We start from the raw sequence: 7626 nt of genomic DNA, 5'->3' as shown, positions 1-7626 counted from the left end.
TTATATCACTCCATGAAATTTTACAAGGGATGAATTTGCGAGGCGATCCTTGTCATTCCTAAAGAGTTCGCCAAAAGATAGTGCAAATTGGTTAGAGCTTGTTATTGCTAACAACTCTTGTGTTGTGTTTGATCTAAATCTCACATATGAGCCTCTTTTTTATTTCCTAAATCCTCTAGAGTCATTTTGTCCTTTTTCAAATTTCGATCAATTTAAGTTCTTGTACAATCTTAGTCAAAACTACTATATGGATCTAAATTGTCTAAATTTGATAGAATTATTTGATAAATTTAAGTTTATATAATAGTTTTAGTAAAAAAAACTACATTAATTAAACCTTTTGAATGGTTCTAATTTTAACCAGCTTAGGTCCAATGATGGGTTAGTCAAAAGGAAGAGGATATTTTTTAAATCGAACAAGTTTAGGTACCATTTGACTAAAATTATTATATGAATACAAATTAGTTGAAATTGAACTAGCAAAAGAGGATTTATCTATGAAATTTGACTAATAATATATATTACATGAAAAAAAACTCATTAGTGTCAAAAGGGTTTAAAATTACTATTTATTTATTTTTTGGATTTATATAAATTTAGATTAGTCCAAAACTATATTTATCACTGGGAGCCGATCTGGATGTTACTCGGAGACGATTTGGCAATCATCGATGAGTCCAATCAGTTATCTTTTGTCCGAATTCATCCTATTTTAATTAAATAATTAATTAATTTTTTTAATATATATATATATCAAGAAGAGGCGGACTTTCGAGCGTCTTTGAATTTCAAATTCTGAAAGCAGAAAATAGTTGAATAATATTCGTATATTGTTAATTATTAGGATTTTAGTCGTCGGTCAAAATGTTGGGGGAAATTAAGTAAATTGAATGAAGAAGACAAAGACAATGCTATAAATTAGAAGTTAATGTGGAGAAACTTTAGAAAGCGGAGCTTCACCTAAACGTTCGGCCACATGCTCTCTTTCTTCCAACTTCGAACGTTATTATCTTCTTGCTTCCTCCTCGTCTTCTTTCTTTTCTCAGGTTGGGAGTTGGTTTGGTGGAACTCTTCCGGCCTAACTTTGATTTCTCTGTTTCATGGGCCCGCCTCGTGCTGTGTTTATTCAAATGGGTTTTGAAGTAGAAATAAATAAAATAAATAGGGCAAAATAATATTTTAATATATTTTTTATTTTGAAAATATTTTTATTTTAATATAATATTAGTTATAAAGTCATTGTTAAAACGTATTAAAATAAATTAATTTGATTTGATTAAAAATAATAATATCTTATAAAGAGAGCAATTTTGATGTAAAAAATTATTTACTTAATTCAAATTATTTTGATATGATTGAATCATCATAAAATTATTATATATATTGTTTATAGTAAGTATTCAGATGTTATAATCCGATTAATAGCAAGAATTATTTTCTACTAAGTAAAATTTTCAAAATTATGAGTTATTCAAAATTTTCCGATTCTAAAACGAATAATTAATAAATTTGAAAAAGTAAACCTAATTTATTTATTTGAATTCAAGAAGATGAAAATATATTGATGCGATGGTACGGAAGGGGCCCATGTAATTCGGGTCAAAGACAACGGCGATCGCCAACGTGGAGGTTAAAGTCAAAGAGCCGATCGCAGTAGCCGAACGATCAGCTCAAGTGGCCAAGGAGCCCGTCCACAATAGCCGAACGGGCTAACAACGGACTCTCCAAGGAAACCCAAGCGACGTCTGATCGAGTGGCTACCCCCGCTCGGCGAGTTGCAGATTCTCCCGGGTCGATAAAAATTAAACTTAACATCTTGTTGATACTGATAACCTACCCATTTATGAAGCCCAGCCCCAAGGATAATAGGGCTAAGCCTGACATGACTTTAGGAGGCAAAGCCCAAGTTGCATTTCCTTGTATGACAAATTTTCTCGAATCTGCTCCTGTGGACCCCGAGCATCTTGATTCAATCCAGATGTGATCCGAGGTTGAATTCAACTACCTGGATTGAATCCAGGCGTCTGAATTTAATTAGAAAGTATTTTTTTTGGTATATTATATGTATTTATAATTTAAAATTTTAATATTTAGGAGCTGAGTTATAATGGATTGAGTGAATAAGATTTTCCCTTTAGAGTTGAGGCTTCCCTTTTAAATTATAGTGTTCAAAATTAAGATGGCGTTTGGTTCTCTCCTAGGAATCGGAATGGGAATGAGTATCATAATATTATGAAATAGGAATTGGTATGAGCTTGGATATCATTCTTAAAAATAATGTTTGGTTAGTTGAATATTTTCAATCGGAATGAATCTAAATTTCCTTTTTTACCCTTAGAGGAAAATAAGAGAAAAAATTAAATAGAAGAGGAAGTTGAATGTGAGAGAAACATATTATGAGAGAGAAAGTATGATGAGAGAGAAAGTATGATGGAAAAAAAAATGAAAGTGTGATGAGAGAAAATGAAGAGAGAGAGTATGATAGAAAAGATTGAGAAGAGAAAAAGGATGATGAGAGAGATTGTGCTGAGAGAGAAAGAGCGATAGGAAAAAATGAAGAGAGAGAAGGTGTTATGAGAGAAAATGAGAGATTGAGGAAAGAAAGTATGATGAGAAAATGTGATGAGAGAGAAAGTGTGATGGGAAAAAAATGAAGAGAGGGAAAGTGTGATAAGAGAAAATGAGAAGAGAGAGTGTGATGGAAGATAATGAAAAGAGAAAAAGTGTGATGAGATAAAATATGGAGAGAGAGAGTATGGTAAGAGAGATTGAGGAGAGAGAAAGTATGTTGAAAAATAAGGAGATAATGAAGAGAGAGAAAATAATGAGAGAAAATTAGGAGAGAGAGTGTGGTAGAAGAGAATGAAGAGAGAGAAAATGTGATGGGAGGAAATATGAAGAGAGGGTATGGTAAGAGAGATTGAGAAGAGAAAAAATATGATGAAAAAATGAGGAGAGAATGAAGAGAGAGAAAATAATGAGAGTGTGTGTGTATGGTGAGAGAGAATATAGAGAGAAAATAGTAGAGAATGTGTGATGAGAGAGAATGAGGAGAGAGAAAGTATATTGAGAGAAAATATGATGATAAAATGAGGAGAGAGAAAATATGATGAGAGAGAACAAGGAGAGAGAGTGAAATGAAAGAAAAATTGAACAAATATACTAAGGGTATTTTCGTCAAAACTTAATTCTTATTCTCATTCTATCAAAACCCAAGAGAGAGGGTGGATTTCCTCCATATCCAAATTTTTAGGTTTCATTCCAAAGTTTTGATTCCATTTCCATCAACCAAACACAAGGTTTGGGAATGAATCCATTCCCTCATTCCCAAACCCCTAAACCAAACACCCCCTAAAAAATTTAGATGCTCACGGGGTATATTGTAAAATATGGCACCTACATAAATCGTAAAGGAAATTTTATGAATTTTCAGAAATTTTCTGAGAATTTTTCGGAGCTCGTTTGACGAATTTAAGGGGATCAAATATTAAGCCACGGAAAGTCTGTTTGGGCTACCCCAGAAAAGTTAAGGGTGCATTTGGTTTGCACATTTTCCATTTTCATTTTTTGAAAAACGCGCGTTTTCTAGAAAACAGAAACGATTTTTTGTCATTCTCTATTTTTCTAAAAAATGTTAGCTATTTTTTTAGAAAACAGACATGAAAAATACAAACCAAATACCATTTTTCAGAAACGCACGTTTTTCAAAAAATGAAAATAAAAAACACACAAACCAAACGCACCCTAAATTTTCTTTTCATTTTCTTTTTCTTTTCCATCGTTTTCTTCACGCCGTGCCCTAGCCCCAACTCGTCGTCGGTTCCTTTCTCCAACCGGCGCTAACCGTTTTCCCCAAAACCGTCGACGTCGTTTCCCCCTTCTCCTCCTCCTCCTACTTCTTCTCCCAAAACCCGATCACTTTCCTCCTCTTCCCTTCCTCTCGCCACTGACGCCCTGATCATCTTCTTCTCTGCCCTAATCTGCACGTCGGCTGTTTCCTCTGTGCCAGCCACCGAGATTCCCCAGCCGATCTCTCATCGTGCCTTAGCCATTCCCGACAGCGCCTTCTCCTTCTCACCGCGTGGAGCGCCCTCTCCTCTCCCGATCGAGCCGCGCCTTCTCTTCCTCTACTCGCTTCGCCCTCGGGTCGCCACAGCCGGCAACGGTTGCTTGCCGACGCCCTCTCCGATCTCCTCTTCGCAACGCCACACCACCGCCGCCTCCCACACGGGTTCTTGTCTGTCACGCGACGCAGACGTCGGTTCCCCCTCCACCGATCACTGGAGTTCAACCGGTGGTTCTTCTTCCCGGGTCGTCGAGTCAGTGCAGGTTGATTCACGATTAAGATGAGAGGGAGCCGAGCCCTAACTACCGATTCTCCTCAGACGCCCTTTGCCCTAGTCTCCAGCCGCGTGCCCTAGTTTTTGGCCGCCGCCGCACCTCTGCACCTCACTGTTCCAACCACCGGATCTACTTCATCCACATTGTGCCCTAGTCTGGATCAAATGCCCTCTTCGCCATCGCTGACCTAGGGCTCTGGCGGTCAGTGTTGAGGTAAGCTTCGGTTATTGATTAGGATTGTTGCTTGATTGGTTATCATCGATCTTGATTTCATCTGATCCGAACAGTGAAGAATTCCAGCAGCCAACAGCCCTTAACGGCAGCAATTCCAGTCAGCAACTCTTTGATTCCAGTACAAAGCAGTGACTGTGAATTTAGGTAAGGAGTGGGAATCTTGATACGGATTGAGTTGATGTGGTCTATGGATTGAGCATTTGCTTAGTTGTAGATCATAGTGTATTTGATTGTGTTAGATGATTATTCATGTGTCGGTTGATTAGGTTTATGTGTTGAATTAGGTAGGTTTTGGATTACCTGATTAGTTGTTCATGTGTAATTGGAATTTAAGTTAGTTAGTTTTGGATTTATTAATCTAAGGGTTGATTAGGAATTAGGAAACTAACCCTAATTAACCGTTGGATTTAATTTAGGTAGGTTGAGATTTATGGTTTAGGGTTTTGCCCTAAATTATTCTTAAACATTTTATTTAGCTATTCATTTGAGTTGTAGCTAAATAAAAATGTATATATATTGGTGACATAGGACTTTGACGCGGGACGATCACTTCGACCTATCGATTGTTTAGCTTGATCTATATCGAAGGCGGGTACTTTGACTTATCTTTTTAGATATGTCATTTGATATGCATAGTAGTTTTTAACAAGTAGTAATGATTATGTTTCATATCTGCATCGGTTTGTCACTACCTGATACCTGTTACATGCTTGTTTTGCTTACTTGTTATGCATTTTATGTTAGTACCCACGTGATTATATATGCTCATAGAGGTAATGACATACCATGCTGTATTATATTCAGGACCTAGATTTTTATACCATACCTGACCTGTGTACCTTAGATCTTCGGATTTGACTCATTGATGCTAGGATACACATTTTATATATATATGGATAGGTTCAGGATATTGTCATGCTTAATGTCATGCATCATATGCATGATTGCATGTTGAGCGATTGGTAGCTCCATTATTGTTGAGCTCATCGCCAGTTACATGGATCTGCACACACAACCACTCATGGGTTAGTGGTTTTTATTCAAGCAGGGTGTGTTGCAGCAGATGCTCTATCAGTGCTCCGTTGATCCACTCATGGGTAGCGTGACGCAGCATGGTAGCACGTCAGAGATCCCTCTTCTGGATTGTCTCAGAGAGATGAGAGCATTGAGCTCCCCCACTTATGATTTGGGGTAGGAAGATAGGTGTACTCCGACAGCATCCCGTCCACTTAGTCGCTCAGGAGAGTGATGGCAGAGTGCACGGTTGTCACAGTCCTATCCACTCGGTCTTACCATCGTGTGTGAGATGGCTGACTGCGTCAGGGGTGACCAGAACATGTTATTTGCATCATACGCATTGATGCATTTATTGTTTGTGTTTCCTGCACTTATTTGCTGCATATTTGGTGGATGCATATGTTTGACATGTATACAGGATTTATTATACTTCTCGGTCTTTTATCCTTATACCAGGTCCTGGTTAGTACAATTTTCTCATATTTATTTCAGTTTGTATTTATCATTCTTATATAAGGAGACTGTACGCATAATTATGCTATTTGTTATTTTCTTACTATGCATGTAAGTAGTTACTCGCTGAGGAGTTGACTCACTCCGTTGATATTACTATTTCAGGTTGAGGCTGTTCGGGAGATTTTCAGTCGCTAGTCCCCCCTCCAGATTGCGAGGATTTCTATTTTGGATCTTTTCCTTGGTTTTCTTATTTATGTTATCGACTCTTATTGTATTTCAGACTTGTATGTTTTGGCATCTTGGATATCTTATGACCTTTTATTTGTCGATGGATTTTTATTTGGTATTTTCTGCTACATGCCTGCATGGACGGCAGAAGAGGTGAGTTGACTTTATTTGCGTCGTTGTGGTTTGAGTTTTATGAGTGTAGTTGAGTAGGAATAGGATTTGAGTTTTATGAGTATAGTGGAATAGGATATTTGAGATGATTTCCTTATCGTTGTTTTAGTTCAGTTTTTACTATTAAACTGCGTGGTATGTTTTATTTATTTATATATATATATATATGTTCCAGCCGTGTATTTTATGTTGTAGCCAAGTTTCATATTGTCACCGGTACAGGGAGGATCTTGTCGGATTTTCGTCTGGCAGGGACTCCTCGGGGCGTGACATATATTATATGTACTTAGGGTTTGAAATTTTAAGATTTATGGGTTGAGTTATAATAAGTTCAAGTTAATAAGATTTTTCCTCTAGAGTTCAAACTTCCCTTTTGATTTATAGTGTTCAAAATTAAAAATTTTAGATGTTCACGTGGTATATAATTTCTTTAAGGAGATGTTGATTAAAATATATATATATATATAGGCGCCTACATCTATGATCCAAGTGCCTAGATTCAATCAAGCGCCTGGATCGCTGAGGTGGGCACAGGCACGCAGCATCCCGTCCGTAGCAGAGTAGAGCTATATATATATATATAAGTTTTAATCTTAAACACTATAATACAAAAGGGAAGCATGAACCCTAAAAAAAAAATCTTATTAGCTTAAACTCATTATAACTTAATTCTTTAATACTAAAATCTTAAATCCTAAATACATATAATATACGTCGTGAGTATCTAAATTTTTTAATTTTAAATACTATAATCCAAAAGGGAAGTCGGGACCCTAGAGGGAAAATTTTATTTATTCAAATTCACTATAATCCGACACCTAAATCCTAAAATTTTGATCCCTAAATATATATAATATATCTAAAAAAAACAAAAAAATATATTCTTTCGGGACAAAGAACTGAAGGAGGTTGCCTGTGATGATGGGTAGAACCTAAAACTAATCACCCAAATACAAATGCCCCGTGGAGTCGGTAAAAATTAAGCTCGACATCTTGTTGATACTGATAACCTATCCATTTATGAAGCCCAGGCCCGAGGATAATAGGGCTGAGCCTGGCATGACTCTAGAGGCAAAGCCCAAGTAACATTTTCTTGTATGGCAAATTTTCTCGAATATGCTCCTGCAGACCCCGAGCGTCTTGATTCAATTTAGATGCTTGAGGTCGAATTTAAGTACC

The 7626-nt window shown here is 36.7% G+C and overlaps 1 long non-coding RNA gene across 1 annotated transcript; it reads left to right on the top strand.

The window, feature by feature from the left end:
- The first annotated feature begins 3798 nt into the window (after positions 1–3798).
- Positions 3799–6389, top strand: LOC122036436. The gene is made up of 3 exons (XR_006127386.1): positions 3799–4554; positions 4629–4719; positions 6211–6389. It is a non-coding gene; the product is annotated as an uncharacterized LOC122036436 (long non-coding RNA).
- Positions 6390–7626: the final 1237 nt, after the last annotated feature.

This window comes from Zingiber officinale, unplaced genomic scaffold, assembly GCF_018446385.1.
Source record: "Zingiber officinale cultivar Zhangliang unplaced genomic scaffold, Zo_v1.1 ctg164, whole genome shotgun sequence".
Classification (NCBI taxonomy): domain Eukaryota; kingdom Viridiplantae; phylum Streptophyta; class Magnoliopsida; order Zingiberales; family Zingiberaceae; genus Zingiber; species Zingiber officinale.
This window is presented reverse-complemented; position numbering and strand designations above follow the sequence as displayed.